Here is a 27,060-nt window from a genome sequence, read left to right on the forward strand (position 1 = left end):
TGGCAGCACGTGGGTTGAAGTGGATATGAATTTTAAACAGAATCTCACCAGCTGGCCTTTTAATGCACGCCACTTGTGCTGCGGATTACATTATTTTGCCACAAATCAGATGTTTCTGAACTAACAATAAATCAAAGACTCGGGAATTTAAACCTCGATTTAGAGAAACCTTTATTCATTAGTTCGAATTTTAAGACAAATGACTCCTAAATGAAAGGGTTAGATATTTAAAAAGATGGGTATCGGATGTAAGGAAAATTTATGAAAGGGAATTGATTATCATTAGAATGTTCGAATACGATAAAACTTATTATTTTAAATATGAGAATCTGAGAGCTTTAATTTTCCCCTCGAGGGTGTTAAATTACTTAAGAGGGTAAATCTTCACAGAACAGCTTTTTGGGAAAATAGTATGAACATTTTACATTTTAAGATGAGTAGTAATTTTTTGTTTATAAAACTAATCTTTTTTATTTGCCTTGCTGTATAAAGATTAATATTAATAGCACAGAATTGAATTATTTGCGAAAATATATAAGTTACATACCCATGTATCTTATTGAACATTTCAAAGCTGTTTACCACTCGGGAAGGTCCTACCAAAGGATAGTTTGAAATTATGGGGATGAGTTTAAAGTTTGGTTTAGGTTTATAACAAAGAACTTGAGGGCTATCTGCTCGAGGGAAGGGATGCATTCGTGGAGGACTTTTCAAGAGAAGCTGGCTCGTGTACACATTATACATGGGGAAAATAACGAAACCTCTAATACACTGGTGTGCAAAAATTAAGGACGAGACTTTTTTTCAATATAACTTTGTACAAAAGCTTTCCAAATCAACACATTTAATACCGTAAGATCCCCATTACGTAAGGACATGAATAATGTAAGCAACACTTACTAAAAGAAAAATCAGAGGGATAAAAAGAAGCTTTATTGAAAAAGTAGCATGGAGCTCAATGCGACTGAAGGCCGAAACATCCCTGTGATGGGTGTCCAGCAAGAAACATCCGGTCTTTAATAGGGGATATGATCTCCCTTGACTGCTAGGCAGGTTTCACAGCGTCTGCACATGCTGAGAATGAGGGTGTCAATGAGTTGTTGAGGCATTGCTGCCCATTCGTCTTGCAGCGCCAATCGAAGCTCCGGAATCGTTACTGGTGGTAAGGTACGAGCTGCCAAGCGTCTGCCTAGAAAATCCCATACATGCTCGATGGGATTGAGATCCGGAGATCGTGCCGGCCAATCCATACGTTCAATATCCTCACTCTATAAGAGCTGTTCGGCAGCTACTGTGCGATGACATGGTGCATTGTCGTCCATGAAAAGGAACTGCGGACCCATAGCGCCTCTAAAAAGACGCACATATGGAAGAAGAATCTCGTTACAATAACGGGTCCCGTTGACTGAACCTGCGTCGAAGATGTGAAGGTCTGTACGACTACCAAGCATGATGCTTTCCCAAACGAGAACACCGCCACCTCCATACCTGTCCCTTTCAATGATGTTCGAGGGATGATTGCGGCTTCTCCGCTCTCTCCAGATGAGTATGCGATGAGAATCGCTACTCAGACTGAATCTGCTCTCATCTGTAAAGAGTACTCGTCCCTATTCATTGTCTCTCCAATTCCGGTGTTCCCGGCACCACAGAGAACGCCTTCTCCGATGGGCAGGCGTTAGAGGTACACACCGCACAGGGCGTCGTGCAAACAGACCACCACCGTGCAGTCTTCTGGCAACGGAAAAACGCGATATCGGTCGTCCAGTCGCCTGTGTCTAGCGATTTCTCCCGCTGTCTGCCGCCTGTTTCTTCTGGCCTGTAAGGCAATATACCGGTCATCTACCGGTGTGGTTCCTCGTGGATGACCACTACTAAACCCACGGATAGCTGTTCTTGTAGTTTGAAATTGTCTCCAAAGTCGTGAAACGATGCTGTGAGCAATTCCGAACTCTGCAGCCACACTTGTCACACTGCTTCCTTCCTCCAACTTCCCAATGATTCGACCTCGGGTAAAAGCATAAAGATGTCGTCTAACAGATTGATTATTCGCCATTTTTCGCTGAGGCAGCAACTCGGTGTGATTTTAACTGCTATACGGTGTGCAATCTCTTTGCCAGAAATACTGATCTTACACCGACAACATGCTTTATACTACTCAGACACTCCCCCATTACGTCTACCTGCATATCTGCGCATGTGCTACCGTACATCACCTTACTTAATCTCCTGATTGGTCTTTCTGTCCGCTCTGCCTCTTCGTTCAGCTGATATGCTAATTTTTCGACTTCGTCCTTAATTTTTGCACACCAGTGTAGAACCAAACATTTCGCGGCATCGACCGAGCTATCAGTGATCAGCGACTTTACTCCTCGGCTGCTGGTGGGCCTAAGTTGATGATAAAAGTGTTAAGTTTTACCAAAGAGTTTAGTTAAAAGTCCGGCTTTATTATTTTTTCACTTTCGCACTATGCGATAGATATGCTAGGTGCAATGCTCGCAAGCAAGTACACTGTCAGCTTAGGGAAAGGTATAAGGTGATCCATATACTGTAGAATTATTTTGTGATATGATGAAGCAATAAATCGTAGCTTTCCGAAAGAGCACTAAGCCATTAAAAAGTTTCGATGTTTCTATCTATGTTCTTCTGTTATCTTTCTGTATCTACTACAACTATCAGCTAAAATACGTACTTTCCCACAGATCTCTGATATAGCAATTAATTTAAATATAATGTTTCAAGTATTTTTAGGTCCAGTATATTCAGGTATGTACATGAAAGATAAATAACTACAAAGAACGTTCTTTCCCCTTACAAAATGATATTAACAAGTGAGCAAAATTTTGTCTGTAAGTAGATCCTGCGTAAAATTGTTTCCTCTAATATAGACTCAAGCATGTGCCATTTATAATAGGCAAACGAAGTTACGGATTCTGTATATCAGGTACACTAAACACATTTTTAGCTTATAACGAATGGTTTCGACATTGGAGAAAGAAACCACATTACCGAGAAGTACCTGTTACAAAAAACGTTTCATGGCAAAATGAAAGGCATTATTTTAATGCCAAATAATTTACACTTTATACGATATATATTAAATTGTCTGCATCATATATATATATATATATATATATATATATATATGATGTTGGTGAATATGATACTATATGATGTTAACAATGTTAAGACTGCAAAATGTAAAAGCCTTAGAGGAGCTTTCAGTCAGAGTGGTTTCAAGTTTTGTAAATCTAATTGTAAATATATAACTAATTGTTTAAAATGCCATAATTATATAAATTCAGCTCAATCCAAATATAATATTGTCACAAATTCGGTATTTAGATAAGCAATTTTAGTGGAATTATAATTAAAATATTGGTATTTCCCTTTGCAATGTAGCGCGAGACAAATTTTAAGAGAAGCCTATGCCGGAGAAGTAAGAATACAGAGACATGTGCATTTAACATTGAGTAAATGGTTATCTTAGTAATTTGCATTGAAGTTGAATAAATGTAATTGACCACTATGCTAGTTGTAATTTCATCCTGTTATTGCTTTCCAGGAATCTCGAGTAGCAGGAAGTACTAGAAATTTCTCATGACAGTGGAAAACTATAAATGGCCGGAGAGAGAGCGCCTGAGTTCATTTGCCTAGCTACTGTTGTTGCGAGGTTTTTAGTTCCGTGTGAATTGAGATATCCGAACTAGCTTTCTATTTAGATGCGCTTTGCTTTACGTTATATATAACGTTTTTTTAGTAGTTTGAATTATAGCTACTGAGTATACTGCGTGATATTGTGAAAATTTGTACGAATATCTCTGAGAAAAATTCCAGAAGTCTGATATATATTTCTTTCGATAAGAATAAATTTTGATAATCTGTTAATGGTCTTGTGCATTCTATCTATTACGAAACTGTACCCAAGCAACAATATCTTTCAGTTATATTTCTTATGGGAAATTTGTTTTATAATTATCATTCTTATTGAACAATTTTTGTCTAAAGATCCTCAAGTTAAAACATCTATTTAATTTTGACATACTTGTGGAAATGATGTACACTGATTCGAAAAAATGGTTAAAGTCTGTAGGTAGCATATTAAATTTCTAATAAAATAAGTTTTATGTGATTCATTGTTTACTAATATAAAATTTCCAACAAACATCAAAATGTAAAATGAAATAGCTAGCTATTTGTGTACTTAAATATTTCTAGACAGAATATTAAATTTCTCATAAAATAAGTCCCCGATATTTATAAATATGGAAGTTCGTTCACTAAGCTCTCATAAAACGTTATTGGCTATTATTTTATTTTTGAGTTTTTAATATTCTTATGGGGATTGTTATCTCTTGTATAAAATGAAAGTCTGAGCTTATTTTTGGCTCCCTCGCTTTGGATATTAGAGAACAATTTACTTCTAGGAAATTTCGATATACTGTTGAGAAAGAAAGAAAGAAAATAAGCAATTTAAGAGGAACAGAAGTATCAGATCGCTTACTTTCAAATTGCTAGATTTAGGCTAATATTTGTAGCATGTTTGAAGTAAGAGAAAAATTTAAATATATCTATTTTATGTTTTGTCTTTCAGTTAAATAACACAACGCTATTGCAACTCAATTGATATTGCCTTAAGAAAATTCAGAACTAAGAATAAAATTTCAATTACATGTCTCTGAAATATAATTACATTTTTATCAAATATGATATTAGAAACGAAGCATCGAATTTTGTAAATTTAAATATTAGAAAATTAGTACTATAAGATCCAAGAAGCAAGAACGTATGATACATCTCATGGTAAATCAAATGATGAAATCACCCCATGCAGTTTCCGATTCATGCCATTCTTCATATTTCAAACAATAAGTCGTGCTATCGGTTGAAGATGTAATTTAAATTCTTCCATTTAAAACATCTAAAGTTAGTAGAAACTTCTTTAAATTAAGATAAACTTTATAAAAAGCTACATGCATTTTGAAGGAGACCTGATGCATGATTCTTCAGGTATTTTTTTTCACGTATTCTTCACGTATATTTGGTAGCAGACAGACTGAACGCTTGGTCAATCTTCCTCAGTATGCAGTTTCTCTACAAAAGCAAATGCCAGTCTAAGATTGAAGTTCATCTAATTTAAAATTTTTAGTTATTTTTAGTTACTGTTCCTTCTCGTTTACCACGGTGACATCTTCCCCCCCCCCTCCCGAGCGGGCGAATATCACTGAAGTACTTAATAATTTAGTTTAATTAATGCAATCACATGCGAATAAATGATTTACACGTATGGTTATTTTAATAGAATTCCAGTCTTTTGGGTACCTTAGTAATGGATGATACAATTGACCAAAAAATATTGTACTATTGTTGAGAATGAAGGATGAATTTCTCTTCCAACTCTTAATAATTTAAGATGTTTATATATATATAATTTCCTTTCTTGATATTTCCAACATATTTTGAGCCAACTCAGATGAGAAACATAAGAACTTCTTTCATCTGAGACTAAAAGCTTATTCTTGACTGTTACTTATCAGTATTGAGCATATAGTTATGACTAATCCAAAAATCTTTGCTACGTTTGTTTTTCTTTGATTTAAGCGATTTAAACTATGAGCATAAATTATTTATCTCTTAAAATGTTTTTTTCAAGCTATTTCTTTTAAGTTACTTCATTAAATAATTAAGATTTCTTTAAAGTAATTTTGTGATTAAAGATATTCTAATTTCTCCCATTTTGTAAACCGTCGTTAAATATCATATTCTTCAATATTAAGTGTCCTATTTGAATTAGTAAGCTAAAAGAATAATAAATGATGAACCAATCACATGTATTGTTTCATTAATTATTACTCAATTTTTCAATGTATCAAGTTTTCAATTTAAGTTTCAAATCAAAGCGGACATTGTATCATTAGGATATCAAAGAGAACTCAAAATTAAAAGTTATTTTTCAGTTTATTTTGTATCATCGAAATTAAATATTCTGCATTTTATATTAATATACATATTTTAATTCGACTCTTAAAGTATATGTTTTTTTTACTGCTGCAAAGAAATTAATTTAAATAAAATTCGGATAAATTTAATGTACTTAAGGAAAAATTTCATTTTAGAAAACTTTACTTTCTTCTCCCAAAGTAAATTTTTGAAGTATTTTCCATAGATGCATGCCTATATTTTGATACTGTGGGAAATGTTATGTCATGATATTCCCTAATCCCCTACTGTGTGACGTATGCATTGCGTCAGCATGTGTTTCCCGCCTTCGGGAGAAGACGAGGATTATCTGGCGAGTGGAGCAGACGTCGCTCGATCGCTCGTATACCATTTTCATTAATTGTAATCCTAGAAATGTAATCTATATTTGTAAATAGTAATAAATGTGTGTTATCAACTATGGTCGTTGCCTTTCCGCACATTTTGGGGGCGATTTTATCGCAATGCGCGAAATTGCGAATCGTGGTGACAGTGTTATCGACGAGGCTTCTGTCATTCAGTATACCATTCAAGGAATACTAGGTACCCCATCCGATAAAATTATTCTCTACAATGCAAAATCATGTTCTGAATTCAATGAAAAGCTAAGCACTTATGAATCTGTAGTTAAGACTAGACATACAAATATCTCTCATCCATGAAATTATAAAAATACGACTAATGGCCCCAGACGTGGTACTGGACGAAAAAATTCAGACCAACAACACCGCACGAAATTTAATAATACTGGTCCATCTAAAACTAAACCACAAACTTGTTTTAACTGCGATGAGATCGGACACCTCTCACGGTCTTGTCCTAATCGTTCTCTTGGCCCAAAGTGTCTAACTTGTGGTCGCTCTGGACATATAAATCTATGGATTGCCGCCCCACTACATCAAATGAGACTTCACCTCCACCTGCCGAGGTAAATGCAGCACAAACCTCTCACGGTAATATGTGTAAAACTGTCGTTATACTCAATAGCACAGTTTCTGGATTAATTGACACTGGAAGTGAGGTCACATTACTGAACGAAAACACATGGATTCAACTTGGTTCCCCACCACTTTCAAATAATTCTGGAGTGTTAACTGGTTTCGGATTCTCGAAAATTCCTATTATTGGCTATTTTCAAACCATTATCAACATTGATAATCAGGACTTTCCGGCTAATATTAGAGTTGTTCTAAATCATTCTAAGCAATTTTCTCTTATTGTAGGATGTGACGTAATTAAAAATGCTAAATTAACTATTACACCAGACGGTATATATTTTTAAAAACCTTCCGAGTAATGCTTTGAAACTGCTCCTGAATCTTTCATTTTTGCAATAAATGACGATGTTCCAGCTTTTGATATTGGGTCAAATGTTTCCAAAGAAACTCGTGCTGCGGCAGAACGTTTGCTGATTATTATGTCCCAAATAAAACAAAGAAGACAGATATTAAACTTAATATCACTCTATCCGATGATAAACCGATTTTTCACCTTCCTACACGCCTTCCTTTTGTTGAACGGGAAATTGTTGACAAACAAATAAATGAATGGCTGAAACTTAAAATTATTGAACCTTGTTCATCTCCATATGCCAGTCAAGTTCTCGTGGTGCGTAAAAAAGATGGTACACCCCGTGCTTGCATCGATTATAGGAAACTTAATCGACTTTTAGTTAAGGATCATTTTCCTCTTCCTCTTATTGATGACATTTTGGATAAACTTCAAGACGCGCAAATTTTTAGTACTCTTGACCTACGTAACAGCTTTTTTCATGTGCCAGTAGCGGACGAAAGTAAACCATATACAGCTTTTGTAACTCACAACGGACAATTCCAGTTTCTTCGAGTGCCATTTGGTCTTTCAAATTGCCCTTCAGTATTCCAGCGCTTTATAAATTATGTTTTTTGTGATTTAATTGTCAAAGGTTATGTTTTAGCCTACATGGACGTTGTAGTTATTCCCGCCAAAAATGAAAATGAGGCCATTCATCGTCTCAACCAAGTACTCAAAGTTGCTAGTGAATATGGTCTAGAAGTTAATTTTCGTAAATGTCAATTTCTTCACAAAAAAAATCGAATTTCTTGGACATATCGTTGAAGACGGTAAACGTTTTCCTTACCCTTCGAAAACAAAATCTGTAATTAACTACCCCGAACCTAAGAGTACGAAAGACGTCCAACGCTTTCTCGGGCTCACGGGATATTTTAGGAAATTCATCCCCTCATATTCTAGCATTGCAAAACCCCTTAGTGATCTCCTTCGTAAGGACACCCCCTTTCAATTTCATGCTGATCAGAAAGCCGCATTTCACAGATTAAAATATTTGCTTTCTCAACAACCAGTTTTAAGTATTTTTAATCAAAAGAGTCCTATCGAAATTCATACCGACGCATCCATTGATGGCTTGGGGGCAGTCCTACTACAAAAAATCCATGAACGATAACAGCTTTCACCCTGTCTTCTACATGTCAAACAAAACATCGGACAACGAGCGTAAATACACCAGTTATGAACTCGAAGTGTTTGCAATTGTTGAAGTTCGAAAAAAGTTCCGTATTTACGTCCTTGGTTCACATTTTAAAATTATCACTGACTGCAACGCTTTTGTGCAAACGTTAAATAAAAAGGAACTCAATTCGAGAATAGCCCGATGGGTTTTATATCTCCACGATTTTGACTACGAAATTGAGCACCGTACCGGCTCAAAGATGGCTCACGTGGATGCCTTCAGTCGCAGTCCATGTTGCATGACTATCCAAGACAGTGTCCTTCTCCAATTTCGCAAAGCACAAGAAACCGATGAACATATTACGGCTGTTAAAGGACTCCTTCAAACAACGCCTTCGTATGATAACTTTCTCGTTAAGAACAATATCCTGTACAAAAACCTCAATGGCATTGACTTACTTGTGGTGCCTGAGGATATGCAGGCAAATGTCATTAAAACAGCTCACGAACGAGGCCACTTCGCCATAATCCGCACTCAAGAACTTTGAAACAACGAATATTGTATCCCAAATCTGAAAGAAAAACATTTAGCGGTATATCCATAACTGCATCCCATGCATCCTCAATAATCGAAAGCGTGGCAAACAAGACGAACTTCTGCACTCCATTGACAAAGACGACGCACCCTTGCACACGTACCATACCGACCACTTAGGTCCCCTTGCCACCACATCAAAGAAATACAAATGTATTTTGGCAGTTATAGACTCATTTACTAAATTCGTGTGGCTTTATCCGACAAAGTCTACTGACACAGATGAAGTTATCAGTCGGCTGGAATCTCAAAGATCAGTCTTCGGAAATCCTTCACGGATTATCTCTGATCGAGGCTCTGCATTTAAATCCACTGCATTTGCAAACTATTGTGGCACACAGAGAATAAAGCACGTTCTTATTACAGCTGGCCTCCCACGATCGAACGGTCAAGTTGAGCGTTTGAACTCCATTATTATTGCTGTCCTTTCTAAACTCTCCATAACCAACCCTGAGCAATGGTACCGCTCTGTTCCCGCTGTGCAACAAATTATTAATTCAACTTTTCAACGTAGCATCGATTCCACTCCTTTTGAACTTCTCTTTGGGACTAAAATGAAATCGCAAAACGACATAAACATCGCTGCTCTAATCGACGAGGAGATCAAATCTGCATTCATTCAGCAACTGACGATCTCCGTAAGGACGCAAAACAGCAAATCTCTAAAGTGCAAGACGAAAATCGCCGTACTTATAATTTGCGATGAAAACAGGCACAAAAATTTCAACTTTAAAAATAAATGACGTCGTGGCTATCAAACGAACTCAGTTTGGCCCTGGTCTAAAACTCAAACAGAAATTTCTCGCACCTTATAAAGTCACCAGGCGCAAACAAAATGACACATATGATGTGGAAAAGTGTGCATTTTTCGACGGACCATCCAAAACATCCACTTGTGCTGAATAAATGAAGCCCTGATCCAACAATATTGAACGTATCACTTGATTTTTATACAACTGTCAGCATTATAGGTCCTCTTGAGTTTGGACAGATGACACCTGAGAACTTTCTAATTTTTTTTTCCTCATATCAACATTTTAATTCATTTTGTCATTCTAATGTTCTTTTTATTTTTAGTTAACTGCTGTGGTGTGTTTAATCTATTTTTTTGCTCCATTTGTGTAAGTATCCTCAGCTTTGTATCTACAGATTATTTTTTTCAAACCTATGTTACTATATTATAATATTTTTTTTTTAATTTGATGATATACTATGTTGCTTCAGGCGAGGTCGCCTGTCCGGTCATGATGGCCGAATGTGGGAAATGTTATGTCATGATATTCCCTAATCCCCTACTGTGTGACGTGTGCATTGCGTCAGCATGTGTTTCCCGCCTTCGGGAGAAGACGAGGATTATCTGGCGAGTGGAGCAGACGTCGCTCGATCGCTCGTATACCATTTTCATTAATAGTAATCCTAAATGTAATCTATATTTGTAAATAGTAATAAATGTGTGTTATCAACTATGGTCGTTGCCTTTCCCCACAATACAGTGCTTTGAAAATTTTATATTATTAATAATTTGTATGAAAGCTGCAGAATTCCTCTCTTTCATCATCTTTTCAATTCTTCTTTGCTTTCGCAGAAATTTAGGGAAGTGAACTTTGCGTAATGAATCTATAATAATTTATATGCTAAGAATTCAGTAAGGTGTTTTCTCCCTCCTTTCGGCACGCCTTCGTGGTGTAACGGCTAGCACACTCGATGCTTATTCAAGAGGCCCAGATTCGAGCCCGGTGACTGCTTTGCTCATTTTTGACGTCTCCAGATTCGAAAAAGTTCATAATGACTCTACATAATAATGGCGCCCGAACTAAAAAGTGGTGGATGATAATTGTTCACCACCAGGATTTGGCGAATGGGTCCCCTAATCCATAGTCGCCCTATAAAGAGGGAGGATATAAGATATTTTCTCCCTTCTTCCAGCATCCTTCAGGGTGTAACGGTTAGCACACTCGGCGCGTATTTAAGAGGATCCAGGGTTCGAAAAGTGTGCGAGGGCATTGCACATTTTTCACTTCCTCTGCTCCAAAATAACCTAATGACTGTACAGTGCAACAGGTGTATTCAGAACATAGTTTAAGTTACTCTACAACACTGAACTTATATTACTCAAATAGCTTGAAAGCTATGTAAAGGTAATATAAATATATTAATGTTGAGTTGAGATGTTCGGAACTGCATAAAGGATGAATATCATCAGAAAGCAAATGCATAGAAAGAGTTCATTCAAACTTCCTTTCAAGAGTAGAAAATTGTAAATAATAAGGATTGTTTTGCTTTTCTCGAAGAACATAATTGTAAGATAATCAGCAATAAGTTGTCTTCCATCTTCTTTTTTTATGACCATTAAAACAGATTCCCATAAGTCAACGGGTGACCCTTAAAGAGCGCCTATTTGAACTGTACGAGCTCGCTTGTAGGAATACTTTTTCCAATAAATGCACTGGAAGTAATATTTTCGGGATTTGAAGCGATGTAATAAATCTGGTGTAAAATTACATAGCTTATTTATTTGTTTGTAATGTTTAACAAGAACGTATTTTGCCATTAAATAAGAATTAGTTCAGTAAATTTTTTTAAATTTTGGTAAGTTTCCATATCATGAATAAACTCATATATTATATCTAAATATATTATATAACGTATATTATATCCCTTTCGTATTATATATAAAAAAGATAAATATGTAAAGTAATGGTAGATACCACAAAAGTTTTAAACAATCGCATTGCTGCTGGCTATTGATATAGGTTTAGAAGCATTTTTTCCTTAGTTTTTCACTTTGGTTTTCAGAGATAATAATCCTATAGCATACTACTGTGTTTTGTATCATAGAAGAAAATAATGAGTATAGCAGGCATTAAGAGAACGTTCCATCCTGTGCTCAGGTGATGAAAAATACATTAAAATAGATTCACTTTCTCTTCATGATTTTCATTCTCCATAGAAAATAAAGCAGCTTATAATTAAAGTAATACGCTTATTGTGGAGACAATTTTCAAGAAAAATATAAAGAATTTTGGTGAATTTCTCAAATTTTGTGAATACTAAATTTGTTAGCGCTTATCAGATAAATGTGCGAATTTCAATTGTTATTCTTACCCTACAGCTACAGGCTTGTTTCATATTTAGACAATTTAAGCACTTTTATGAATTAAATAATGAGGCAATAAACATTGTTAAAATATTCGCGGATAATGTATTGCAGAATTTTAAGCAGAATTTTGAAAATAAACATTCTATATAAGTATTCCTTGTTTTTTAAAAATAAGCATTCTAAAATTTAAAAACAATGTTCTTGTAGTCCAGCCTTGAGTTTCTATGGGTTTAGTTTTGACCAATATAAACCCTTTAATGACTTCAAAACGACGTCGAAAATTTCTTGCTTTTCTTTGTATTTTCATGCTCGAAGTTGAGGATGAAGCAATATCTAACTGTAATTTATGAGAAATGAAACTGATGCAATTTCATAATAAGAAAATTTAACTTCCACAGTAAGCAAAATTGTCTTTTGTAAAAAGAATTACTGTCCATCAGTACCCACAAACCTTATCGATATTCAAGGATCCAGTTCTAGACTTAAAAATGTATAACAAAACAGGTAACAATGCATCAAGACTTTCAGACCTAAACCTTTTAACACACACACATACAGAAAAAATACAAGTTATTGCTTGTAGATGTTAAAAGAACTTCCTTGGAACACATTAATAAGTTCCTGCTTGAAGTATTCTTACTACCTAATCACTCCCCAAACAACGTTCAAAAGCAAATATCTAGAAGACGAGTGAAAAACACGCGGATCTCTAGTAATAGAAAGTAAAACAATCTACTATAATATAGATAAAATAGACCTCCGCATATGAAGGTGGCGAACACCACCAGCAAGCTAAAAGAGTTAAAGTAGAAAGTCTGGGGTATGCATTATACGATTTCTTACTTGAAATGTTTACTTAAAATAAGGGTGTGTTTACGTAATGCATAATAGAAGGCTTATTAATAACTTACTGTTCGTTTGTTTTACTACATTGTATGTACTAGATATATTGAAAGTGTTAGTTAAATTCCTCAAATAAAAAATTATGGACTAATTATCAGCGTAAATTCTACATTCGAAATTTCACCCTAAATCTTCGGGGATTTTTTTGATTTGCTTCTCTATCGTCTTGCGAATTTAGCCCCCCTTTATGATAAATTATTACCTGTATAGCCCAAAATGTGGGTTAATCGACTGCTTATGCTTTCGCTATTCCAAAGCTAGTTTGAGCAGATTACACTCAGAATTGTAGTTATTTAGAATGCCCATCTCACCTTTGGTTGATTGGTTAAGAGTTCTGAATACTGGTTCCAACAAGGCTATGATAAAACAGTTTAACTCTGCTCCAACTAGGCTTCAAACATAGGTAAAAGGGCTTGTCTGCATGATGGTTTACTTTCGTGGTTTTCCCCATGTGTGAATACGAGTAATTTTTCTGTTATAAAAGTCCTCCCTTCCCTTAGGCAGAAAGCCTTTCATGTGCTTTACTATATTCAAATAATTTAGCCTTATTTAGTACTCAAAGTATCCATTTTTTTCTGAATGCTAATTGCAAATTAATATTACTTTTACTTAATGGTTTGTTTATATTAAGAAAAATGCATGTGATGCAAATAATGTTGAAAATGAAGCAAATGAAGAAAAAAAATGAAACTACATATTTTCACACTGAATTTGTTGTCAAATAAAGGAGAAAATTAACCAGATTATAAGGCAGCACTATAAAATTGCAAATATGAGTTTATTTGACGGAATATGCATACAATTGAGATAAACGGGCAAATCTGAACTTTTATTTTCAGGCAATTAACAAGTAAAGTTTTAGTGAAAAAGGAAAGTAATAACAGGAATGTTATTAAGCACTTTTATTTAAAACTTCAAGCGTGCATACGTGTCATTGATTTTTCTTGAAGAAGAGTAGCTCAGTTTAAGGATATCATATCAAACTAGCGTTTATTTGGAGGGGTATTAAAATGCAACATCTAATCAAAACGAAAACTATGAACTTCAAGAGCAACAACACTGGAAGTAGGTTTAATAAAGTTAAAACAAAAACAACCAATGCCATTAGTAGTTTCGCTGCCTAATTATTGGCTACATTATACAGCATAGCAGTTAACACTTCTTTAATGGATACCTTTCATGTCCAGCATGAGACGTTTTCTGCAGATGAGCGTTCATTAATTTTAAATTATTCATATTTCATGCTGTCATTAAACTTATGCAATTTGTTAAGGCAAATAAACTAAAGCCACTTAGAGAGTATTTTGAAGATATCTTCATTAACACTTAACTCTTCAAGTCAAAAGCATGTATAGGCAGAAAAATCTATGGTTAAAATTACGTGTGTCCCACAGTGCATACAATACACTGAATAGCAAGTTAAATAAAAGTTAACAATTATGTATTTTAGTTTTAAATTAATAATTATGTATAGTAAAATTATTTGAATTCCTGACTACATAAATTATCTTAAAAGTTTCTTGAAAAATAAGGCTAATATCCATCGGTTGTATTGTTGGGTGATCGCGGTATAGACCAGTTTAATATGAATGCTTATAGCTGTTGTATATAACGAACAATATAAGCTCCGTATATAGCTTTTCAGAATTAAATCGATATCATCTGGAGGAAAATAAATAAATAAACACGCAGGAAATTTTAAAATTGCAATTTAAATTAAGCATTTATGATTAATTGCGGCTCTTCTACGATTCAGATACGTGAATGCTTATCTTCATTGAATATTAGTTACAGTTTCCGTAGGGAAATAGTAATTGTTTTGTTAAAAGAAATTGTATTTCGTATAAACGACAGAGAATAAGACTTATGAGTGCGATAAAAATTTATTTTTACGTAAACTGCCATGTAGAGAAAATTCGATTTAAAAGCACTGGAAAATAAAATTGAGTGAGGAATTTTTTATTGTACCATCTCTGAATACTAGTTAAATTTGAAGATAAATGATATAATGTATGCCGTAGATACATAACTAAAATGTCAGTATAATGTAATTATAAATGTACTGTCGTTTATTCCGTAGACCACAGCACTTAAATGACATTACATAGATCATTTTCAGGGCACATGTCCAATAGGGGCATTCATACTCAGTAAACTGATATTAATGAATATGATTCTCCCGTTTAGTTGGCTAAAATGACATCACACAGAGATGAATCATGCTCAGTAGAATGATCATTTTCACAGATACATTCTTTAAGCTATTTACACCAGAGTTAGACAAATTAAACAATTTACAGATTTCCTAATTCTTGATTATTTTTATTCCAGCGTATCTTCTGATTTTAAAAACTTTTAATTACAGTCCCTTTCAAAATGTATGTGTTTTCATTCTACAACACAGTGGAAGCATTTTAATATATTAAACAGATAAAGAGAATGTATAACTTACTTATCTCGGAATTTCACTTAGGAACATTTTGCATGATTTTAGGATTTCTATATTTAAAGAGAAACTCTATACTAGAAAATTCTGATAAAGTTCCTTGTCATGTTCACAGCTACGTATTCGCGTTTCCCTCCAAAAAACCTGATGTGGCTACGAAGGTGACCAAACTAAAATGTGCTCGCCACCTGGATTTGGTCCAGTGGGTCTTGCCTTTAAGTGCGAGAGAATCTAACAAGAAGTTATCGCATTACTTTATACTTGTTCTTGTGGTTAATTTAGTAGCATGCCCAGCTAGAAATTATATGATCCTGATCTGGAATTTAGGCCAGAACATAACTGATTTTCCATTTTCCCTGTTCAAAAAAAAATTTAACGCCTTTAGAATTTTTCATCAAAATTTTCGTTCTGGAAAAGATGCTCAATAATATTCCTCAAAATGCTTACTATATTTCAAGGTTGCTGAAAATAGCATTTTCGTGTTCACACGAAATGGAAGATTATTTTCTGCAGGCACTGAAACGCTCAACAATGAGACAAAAACTTATATTAATCGAAATTAGTTATTATCCTGGTGGGCAGTAGAGCAGCGATTGAAGCTCCAGATGACATATAACAATCGGCGTGTGCGCAAAAATGTGTTTATTTGTATTCAAGTGTTTCTTTCTCTATCATTCTAGAAACATATAGTTCCAGCTGTTATCTGTCATCAATTCGTTGTTTTGACTAATCCCATGATTTTCTTAGAAATGGCTTTCAACTGCTGAGGAACTACAAGTATAAAGGATTAAATCGGAAACATATATGGCTCACTACCGTTCGAGAGATTGCTACCCCGACCGAGGTGAATTACCTATGAACAAGGGGGTACGTGAAAATTTTCTAGTTTTTCCCATGTCTAAAACCGTTTTCAGATCAATTAGCTACCCTCAACAGAAAGTCAAAGGAAACATTTCCAGGAATCGTTTCTTCCAGGATACTTATTATTTGACATATTAGATAGCCAGTCTTTGACTAAAGCCTACGTGAGACAGACTATGGAAAAAAAGAAAAAGATTGAACAATATTCAATGACCGCTCAGCCACTGAGAAGTCTTCAAGTAAAATTCGGTAAAACAGCAACCTTAGTTTGTCGTGGACTATGAATTATCGATTTCGAAGGTGATCAAATGCGGGTCCCTCTTCTTCAGCGGATGGAAAAGAAAAAAAAATAGGAAGATTAAATTATATCGGAAGTAATGAGCAAAACGAACACGAGCGTTACGTCATCTGAAGAGGGAAATAGAGATGGCGCTGGAAAACTAATTTAAATTACTAGGGCTTTTAAAATTCTAACAGAGTTAAATTTTCATGCTTTATTACTAATATGAAAACGTTATACAATTTTTTTAAACAAAAAGAAGTTTATCAAATAATATATTGTGAATTACTATTGATGGTACTCCAGGCATAGGTATAACAGTTTCATGGCACATGCGAAAGGTTTCCCCGCAGTGGTGGGAACAAGTCGTCACACACATTGTCCATTGCTAAGGCCAAAAGCGGTGGTCACTTTGTTATGGAGGCACCGAATAGGTGGGTCACCATTGCCTTCTATAAAAAGACAAATAACAAAGGTCTGGAACATCACCCCCACTCAGCACAATTACGTGTATATTAGGGTTTGAGTGGTGGCGTCCAGGTTTGAGTATTTATAAATAACGAGCACAACTTTAGTCCCTTGCAGACAGAATATGCATGGGTACCAAGCATCATAGTGGTGGATTGACAAGGTACTGGTGTCCAGTTAAACGTCCAGTTAGACATCGCATATCCACGGGTGTTTTTGTTTTGAAGTGGATGAGTATATCCGCTGCCTCGGGCGGTCAAATTCCACGTTCTTCACACACCCGAAGATGTTTTGTTAAGCCTAAAAAGAGACACCTCCTGTCTACTTCATCTTCAAATCTACTGGACGAACTTCCCTCGGACCCCTTCTCTCGCAACCTGCTCGAGATGAGGGAGATTAGTGTCTGCTAAGAGAGTTATCAGAACTTTCCGATCAAAACGGAGTTTCTCACGAGAAGTCAGAATCAATTCGTACTCCGTTAAATATTGGAGCGCATCACCTTCGCCTCTTTCACAGTCGCACTGCCCGGACGAGACCATTTCGACTCACGCGAGGTAGGACGAGAATCTACCACGACAAGTGATCAACTGATTGATATATTGGTTGCCATTCAGCACTCTCGTGCTAACTTTGTTGATAATGCGGAACGTTAGACATCCCGTTTCGAACGACTCCTATTGAGACTTTCATTCACGGAGAAGTATGTCTCTCAAACTCAGTGTGAATTTTGCAGTAGGCATCGGAAGATTTGCATCAACCGCATCTCTAAGTGTGGCACGTTCATCGGCCAGTTCGTTATCGTAATAGTCTACATGCCCTTTTATCCATTTAAACTTCACAGTCTGCGTTTGTAAAGCCTACCGATGAAGCTGTTTGATGTCATAAACCAGGAATTGGCAATGACTTGGGTTTTCCATCGCGAAGAGCGACTTTAAACCGTCCGTGCGTATGGACGTTTTTGTTCTCTTGCGGAACTGTACGAAAGCATTCTTTATAGTGAAACGCTCCGCTTGGAAGACTGTGTTAAAATCTCCCAATCTGTCTCTTTTCTCAAGGATCTCTAAACAATACAGTATTATGAAGCCCGCACCTACATGTCTGCCGGGTCCTGATCTATCAGTATAGATTTCAATTTCTTCCCAGTTCGGCATTTTCGGGCTAAACTGCATGTATATTCTCTTAGCTGGGGGATCTTGCCAGAGATCTACACTGGACTCGTAGTCCTGTGGATCGAAGGGCGCTTCGGCCGCACATACGAGAGTGTTCCTTGATTTCATTTGAACTTAGAAAATCCTTTGGTTGCCGCTTTATCTAGCGGGAGTATTCCGTCCAGTACTTGTGCAGTAAGTGTGGGCACAATTTTGTACGCTTTTGAAATTAAGAGCATAAACAGTCTCTGTGTGGCATTGAGCAGTTCTCTGAATTTACTGTTTGAAAAGCGCGGTCCTAAAGCTCCGCTGCCAAAAAGGGCATACCTTCCGGTAAGGCTGGATGGTTTGTGTACAGCCGTCTAGCGGTTCATATGAGTTTTTAACTTCCAGGTGTGTACCAGTTCAAGTGTGAGTCCCACACTACTACGAAGTAGAGCAAGGCTTCCACACTAGGTTTGCAATCATTATTAAGTTTGATCGTAAGTGTACTGCTACCTTTAATTGAGCCGTCTCTTTTAACTGTTACGGGCGTCATTTTGCTTGGATTGAAAGTGAACTTGAAGTGCTGACTCTGTGACTATATTATTATTGTTGCCTTCTTGGAGTTACTTTCAAGGATCGCTCTGGTACGACCCGAGACATTCAGTAAAAGATTGTCTGCATATGCCTACGTAGCAACTCCTTTAAGCATTCCAGCTTCAAACAGGTATCTGCTATCAGATTCCAGAACAGAAGGTCATATTATACGAACCTTGCGGGCAACCTCTGTCCACCTCATACTCTTTATAACACGTATTAATTTCATGTACGAGTTTTCTATTCTTAAAATAGTTTTCGATCAAATCATAGATGTCACCGGGTCAATTAGCTTCAGTGAGGAAGTGAAGCATTGCCGGCCACCAAATGCTATCATATTCCCAGCGATATCGAGTGAGATGACAGTGGTATAGCTGTTGTCAGCTTTGTTGCTGACTATCATGTTATACGGCCTGTGATGCGCATTGTCACATGATGTGCCTGTCTAAAACACGTACTGCTTCGGACTTGCTATAATTTTACTTATAACTAAGTGATAAACTCGTTCCGTTGTTAATTTATCAAGTACCTTGTTCACCGATAGCAGAACGCAAATTAGCATGTGCGCTTTGGGGTCATCAGGGATTTTTCCTTTTTTTAAAGAATTATCTTGGCCCTCTTCCAAGCGGTCGAAAAATGACCAAGAGTTTAGACATTTAATTGAAAATAGTCCTCAGGGCTGAAGAAACGACGTTTTCCAGCTCGACTATTATTTCTAGATTGAGATCGTTGAGACCTAAAACTTTTCCTTTTGCCAGAATCTACATAGCTTCTCGGTGTCGATGAAGACGGGGTCCGTATTAAAGGTTTTATAGCTTTGCACCTGCCTCCTTATTTCAATATGCGCTGTCGTGTCCTCTACTGTTATATCTTTCGGGAATAGCTTTTTAATGATCAGATCGATCATGCCTTGAAAAGCCAGAGTGTTCCCCGTTTGCGTGCTAACGATACTGCTGAAGACTGCTGGGCGATAGACGTTTTCGGCAGCCAGTTTGTACGGAACCTGCCAAATGTTGACGTTGGCCGATTCTTCGCAGAATTTGTGCATCTCATGTTCTTTTTGCGATACATCATTTTTCGATACACAGTTCTCTCACGCTTACGCTGTATTAAATATTGGTCTTTACGGAGGGATCCGCAGTCTTATATCTACTCCTAAGGGCTCTGCATTTGCTACCTTTTGTTTTGAGTTCCGCACCCCACCACGGAATTCTGCGCTCTCTCACTATGTTCTTCCTACCTGGGTGTTGGTCGCACGCTGATTTTAGGGAACTCATAAAAGCATCGACTGCTTTTTCCTGTTCTGCTTTAATATCAGCTAATATAATGATATTTATTAGTGCTTTCGCAATCTTGCTAAAAGACTGAATAGCTTTTCTGTTCCGAAATTCATTTATTTTGAAGCATGGACTTTGCGGTCAGAATTCCTTCTACCAGCGCTTCGTAAATTAAGTAGTTGTTATCGCTGAGGGTATCCTTTATTACTCTCCATGTACCAGTAGCGTCATAGATTGAATAGAAACCGACTGCAACATCTATCCAGCTTTCTCTGTTTACTGTTGTTGTACTAAATGTAGCTGGGGCAAATAGTTCGTTCAGTAAATTGAGTTGCGATCTTAAGTTCAGTACATTGAGAAGCGATCTTAGGATTTAAGCTCCATTACAGAAGTCCCACGATCGTCTGTTTGAAGTCAGCCCCCAAACTTTGTATTTAGCGTTCCATTCAACGGCTATAAGTACCTCTGTGGGTGCGGGGTACGACAGTAAGGATTCGATCTCCGTTAGTAATGGATCGATGGGCTGAGATGGGGGAAGTAGACAAACACTACTTTAAGTCTCCTTCTCATTCAGTTCTGCTGCAATGATATTCAGCATGACATATTTAATTGCCACATCCATGTTTGGAGTGGTGACCGGGATTGCTGCTGCTTAATTCTCGTGGTGTAGGCTTCTCCACCATAAAGGGATACCCGCGATTGCCCCATCGATTAGTTAGAGTTCCTGAATGCTGAGAACATCCGGTGAGGCTGCAGCTCATCCAAGAATTGCTCCAAATGCAAGGTGGCAACCTCAGAACGTTCAATGCTTCCTGGAAAAATCCTCAAATCATAAGTTTTAGTAGGTTCACTAGCCATAGTCCGTATTGCTGTGTACATCAAATACGCTTCAACTGTGCTCCTTCTATCCATAGATGGTACGGCTTCTCTGAAAGTGCAGTTCACGCTGGTAGCACCCATAGTCCCTGGACATCGTAGAATGGGAAACGTCCAGTTTCTGTTTTGCTTGGAGCTCACTTCCGTGCAGTTCATGCAGGAAGGGTTTTGTACCTTGCGCTCTTTGTAAGAGTTCTTTCCTGGGCAGTTTGAACTTAGTTGCTCCGATTCGGCACAACCTTTCTGAGTATGCCCAAATCGGTATCACGTGTTGCACCTCATTGGGTACAAGTATCCTTTGACTCGGTGCCTCCCCCCGGGGGTCGACGTAGAGAACTCTGCGAAGCTACTGGCTAGGATCTGTACCTAGGCAGTCTCGGCCACGGGGGTATGAAATTTATGAACTTGGCGGTTCCCGATGGTCCATGGGGTAGTTTTATACTTGCTCTTCGTGGGCCGGGAGGTGTAAGTCCCTTCCACCAGGGTATTGGTAGCCAAATAGCAAACTGGGCCATTGAGCGTCTGGTCCCTGCTGTCCTTGGTATTCCATGTAAATGCCTAAGGAGAGGGGCATCCCGTGTAGTGCTGGCAGGTAGCCCAATTTAACGGCCGGTCATCGACCCTAAGTTGTCATCGCCCACCCCACCGTGGTCTCAGCCCGGCCGAGACGGTGGTCTTGACTTGGTCGTGTTTAGCGGTGAGCTCGGTGTTCGTTGAGCGTTCATCAGAGGGTCTTTAAAAAGTGTTGGTGTCTCGGAGATGTGGGACCCTGGGCCCAGCAAGCGAGTTCTAACCACCCATAAGGTGGCTTCTGACTGATTTTCAGTCCCTGTAGTACCATTAAGTTAGCGGAGCAGGTACAAATTTAGTTAGTTGACTCGGTGCCGGAAGCAGCCCAAGGAGAGTCACTAATCTTTAATCAGATAATTATAGAAGCTTGGTTATCATCTCTACCACCCCAGTGCTAGATTCCTTTCCTGGCCTGCATTCGATTTTGAAATTCGATAGACCTTTCAGTCCTCTTAAATTGCTTGTGAAGTCCCTTAGTAATTTCGCCCAGACAATTTACATCCATACCTTCTTTGGGATTCGAAACGGGCCCTTCGGTACAACAGTCAGAGTCACTTTCCCGTGTGGGCGGCAAACTATTTTTCCCAGCTCTAGCCATTATAGACGTTGGCGACAACTAACTCGGAAACGTTGATCCCTTTATTATGGAGGCACGTTGGTCACTTTATTATTATGGGCCACCATTACTTCCTTTGAAGGAATAGACAGTTTAAATCAGTGCTTTCTCCGGGACTCGAACCCGGACCCTTCGGTATGACAATCAACGTCCCTAATTGCTTTCCTGTCTGGGCGGTCATTTGAACGTAGAGCTATTAAATATGTCGACAGTACGCTGTGTTAATCACCGGCAATTTCTGGCAGTGGAAAGCCTGAATGAATGCTCGCTTACATATCTCCCTTAATTTCGTCATCAGAGCACTGAAGAGAATCAGAGATAATTCCTCGAATGTCATACTTAGATATCTCTATTAAAAATGAGGACGATTTCAAGCATTTACTTCTTCATTCAGAATGCATTGGCTATTAAAGGGAATTGTTTAAGTTGTATTTACAAACACTGCACTCAGAGCTTTTGGAAAGCATAGATGTTGCTTTAAGTGCAGATTTGAGAACCTGAAACTCAAAAACAGGTATATCGTATCCTTAAACCAAGCATATCTTATCTGGCAGATTTGTTTAATAAACTCTGTAAATCGAATCATCAGCTCCAAGGTAACTTGAATCTAAAAAATATCGAAAATATATTTTTGGCGCTTGTGGCAAAACTCAAAGTACGTAAAAGAAATCTCACGCGGAGAGAACTTAGTCACTTTCCAATTTTGTCAAGCATAGAAAAAAATGGCGAAGATATACTTAAATGCAAGATACTTAACACTAAAATATGCAAGAATTCGACTTCAACAAACGATTTCAAACAATTTAAAAATGGATACTATTTAACCGAGTGGCATTTAGATCCATTTTATTGCGTCATTTTGAAATCATGTCCGAAGTTAGATTAATTTATTGAATTGAGAAGCACTGAAATCTAAATTTAGATCTTTGTTATAACAGGTATAGCTGCCGAAGCAGATATCTGAATGTTATTTTAGTTTATAGAATATCATACTTCAGATGAAGAGAACCTTTATTGTATTTACCGGAGTACAAACTCAGTGCAGTAATAGCTCAAACGTATTGTCTGCAAATAACATATTGAAGAGATCTGAGGATGTGGCTAATAAAAATGCAGCCTCATATTGGCAACCTAATAAGGAGATTACAAGCTCATACTTCTCAGATTTACTTTGTTACTAATTTATTTTGTATTCTCATTCTTTATGTACACGTAATTCAATTAAATATGACTATGCATTTACAATTCATTTCAGTAATATACTAAAAACATAATCTCACAGTTAGTGTTCTATTATCTATTTCTGTTTCCTTTTAACTACTTTTCAATTGTAAAGACGTGAATAAATTTTACAAATTGGAAAATATCTATTGGATGATATTAGGTACATATCCAGAACACTACATGTTATGAAATTTCGGTTGAGGGGTAAAAAATGCAGATTGATATTACGTACGTATCCAGAACTGCCTATGTAATGTAATGCAATTTCTGTAAAGAGATACAAATGCGTTTTTCATGTCTCGAAAGCGCAACTTAGGATATATATTAGATTTATATATAGCACTATTCTAACATAGGTATTTTGACACAAAATCGGACTTTTTCTGAAATAACATACCAATTTTTTTACATATTTCGATTCTACGACTCAAATTATGCCAGAATACCAAGTTTTGTAAAAATCGTACGACTAGTTTTTAAAATATTAGCTCTCAAAATTTTAGCTCCTCAATGTTAATTGAATTTGGCAAATATTTATTAATATTTCTTTTTTTATTAAACTTTTTTTATTTTTTCTCTCACATTTCGAAATTTAGGTTCATTCCAAATAAATTTACCCATTTTTTGTGTTTTATTTTTTAAATTTCTATTTTCAAAAAATTTTTATAAATTTTTCGAAAAAAATTTTGAATTATAACCTATAAAATTTTTACCATCATCATAAAGTAGGTGTATTTTTAAGCATATGTGCAAAAAATTAGAATTTTTTATTCAAAATTTTCTAAGATATACACGAATTTACATATTTTCGCGTTTTGAAATTTGGCATCTTTTTTTTGAGCGATAATAACGCCAAATGTGGTCTATGGATTTTTGTTACATTGAATTGCCACAGCTATTTTTAACCTTAAATTTCAAGTAAAATTTTACGGAGAATTAATTATGTGAATGTTTCCCTCAATCAGGCGTAATAAATATTTATTAATACTATTTGAAAAGCTATTTTTTTAAATTATAGATGATAATTATAGATGATCAAATTTTTAACAATTTTTTTTTTAAATTTTTCTCTTTCTTCCTTTAAAAAAAAAAAAAAAATAAGAGTACATTTTTCTAAGAGTAAATTTTTACCTTCGGCGTTTTATCGTCTGCTACTTTACTTAGTTTACATCGAATTGTCTAGAACTGAGAATTTTCGTTTAATGTTTATTTGAATTTTATCAAAATATTTTGTGACATTTACTGCATAATATATTTCTAAACAAACTGTTGCTTTTGAAGTGGCTGAAAGAGCGGCAGATACTATCATCCATATTTTTAAAGCACAGTATAATTTTATAGAAACATAAGATTTAGAATAATGATTTTCATAAAAGTATGATATAAACATACAAGCGTCTAGAGACCGAATTAATAGAAGTTCAATGGTTATGTAAAAATGATCTGCAGCTACTTAATGGCTGGATAAGTCAACAGCTTCTGTGGACAAGTAAGAATAATTATATAAACGACACACAACATTCTGTATTCAATTAACAACGAGGATAAGATGTTTATTAAATGAATTTAAGAAGTTTTAAAACATAAAAAATCAACTCATTTTTTATCCTAAAATGTGTTTTTGTGCGTAGCGTATTTTCATTATATCCTTAAAATTCTAATTTAGAATGTAATTGTCAAGAACTGAATCCTAATCATCAGTACTATAATAAGTAATTATTACGGTTATTAATAAATCCTCCTTATAAAGTAATTGCAAATATTTCAAAAAACTTTCTGTCTGAATGCAAATGTTTTTCTATGCAAAACTTTTAATTTTATATTAATCAAGATTGCACACGATATTATTTATTTGCACTTCAGTTTTTACCGTCAGCTCTAGTAGAAGTTACAAATCAATTATATTTAATTAAGGATTGGATTGGATTATTTAATTATGGCAAAGCACACTGCTTAAAGGGAGGAATCTGCCTGAAGGGAGGAATCTGCCTAAAGGGATTTATCTGCCTAAAGGGAGGAATGCCTTCGTGGAGGACGTTCTAAGGTAAACTGGCTCGTATACACGTTACACATGGGGAAAACCACGAAAACGCCCATGCAGCCAGCCTGTTCGCGGGATTCGAACATCAGACCGAACTACCAGTGCTCAGTGTCTTTACCGCTTGGCCGCTGGTGGGCTATTTAAATAAGGAATGACCATCTAAATTTAGAAACAGCGTACCGTAACAGCAATTCAATTATTGGCGCCGTATCTTTCATGTTACTCCCGATTGGCAAGCTACATGATTTTTAAGGAGTATTCGGGTTTTGCTAGTAACTTCACTTGGAAATCACGCTTAAACTAGATTAGTTGGTTATTTGAACATAGAAAGAACATGGGAGCTATTTGATTAAGATGCTTTCATAGAGAACCTTTGTAAAGAGAATCTAGGAAACTACAAAAACCAACCATGCAGCCTGGGTTACACTTCGCAACAAACAATTAGTATTTAACAATCTTCAAATGCTAGGCAACTGGTGAGGCTCCAATTAAATCTCCAATTTAATATTTTATTTGTAAATATTTAAAATATTGTTGTATACTTAGACACAAAAAGCATAATTTAAGTTTTGTTAACTCGTTAGTAAACTACCAAGCCGTAGTGCAAATGAATATTCAATTTCTTTTGCAATAATTGTATTCACTTAATATTCTTGGAATATGAGCTAAAGAAGGAACGTTCTCAGAAGATTAAAGAAGTGTTTAAATCCAGTGATATAAGGTTTGTCTTACAAGCTCAGGATCAAAACGATTCTGCAATTGCCCCAGTAGTTGACTTGTAAATGGCTGTGAATTAAGCAGATGACTTAATCTTTCGTTTTCAGTCAGACAACGTATTCCAAATGTTTTGTATTGCATGATAATGTATCTTTTCATTCGGAGAACCGCTTGTGTTCCGAAAATAAGTATGTGTACTCAATCATCCTGCATGTTTTTCAAATTTGTCTTCTTGTGATATTTTTTCTTTCCCAAAAGCTAAAGTTGCCTCTCAAAGGAAAGTTTTTTGATATTGAAGAGACAAAAGAAATAGGACATCTACTTTTAAAGACATGTCAAAAACAGATCTCTACAAGACTTCTCTTCCATTACATGTTGTGCAGTCAGACAAAAAGTTGCATCAGCGTAAATTCTATAATCTAATTTTTATTACACTTTGATTACTTTATTAACATACAGTGAATATATACTAAATCTTTTACTTCAGCTTAAGTAATTCGGAATTTTTGACGGAATTGTTGTCGGAACTAGGACTTAGAAGAAAAGTCAAATTAAATATTTCGTTAACCCAATAACTTCAAGGTCGAATTTCAATATTTTATTTTCGAAGAGAGGGGAAATGTTTTCAGTTTTAGTCCATTATCCTAAGTATATTTGCTTCGATTCTTTATTTTTCCATAAAAGCGAAACATTTACGTATGGTATACATATAACGCATAGCTTCAAATGAAAATTTAATAATATACGGAGTATTTATAATTAAAGTAAAGTTCCACATTGAAATGGTCATAAAACGAAAACTACTGGATCAAATGTTATCAAACCTGGTAATCGTGTAAAGGAGGTCATAGGAATTTATTTTCCGCGAAAAAAAGGAAGTTCTAAACCTCACCACCAGGGGGAAAATGGCGCTGTATGCAATATTTTTAAACGAA

The sequence above is a fragment of the Stegodyphus dumicola genome, chromosome 4 (assembly GCF_044657685.1).
Source record: "Stegodyphus dumicola isolate Sdum_Otavi_A_Nest chromosome 4, ASM4465768v1".
In the NCBI taxonomy this organism is placed as follows: domain Eukaryota; kingdom Metazoa; phylum Arthropoda; class Arachnida; order Araneae; family Eresidae; genus Stegodyphus; species Stegodyphus dumicola.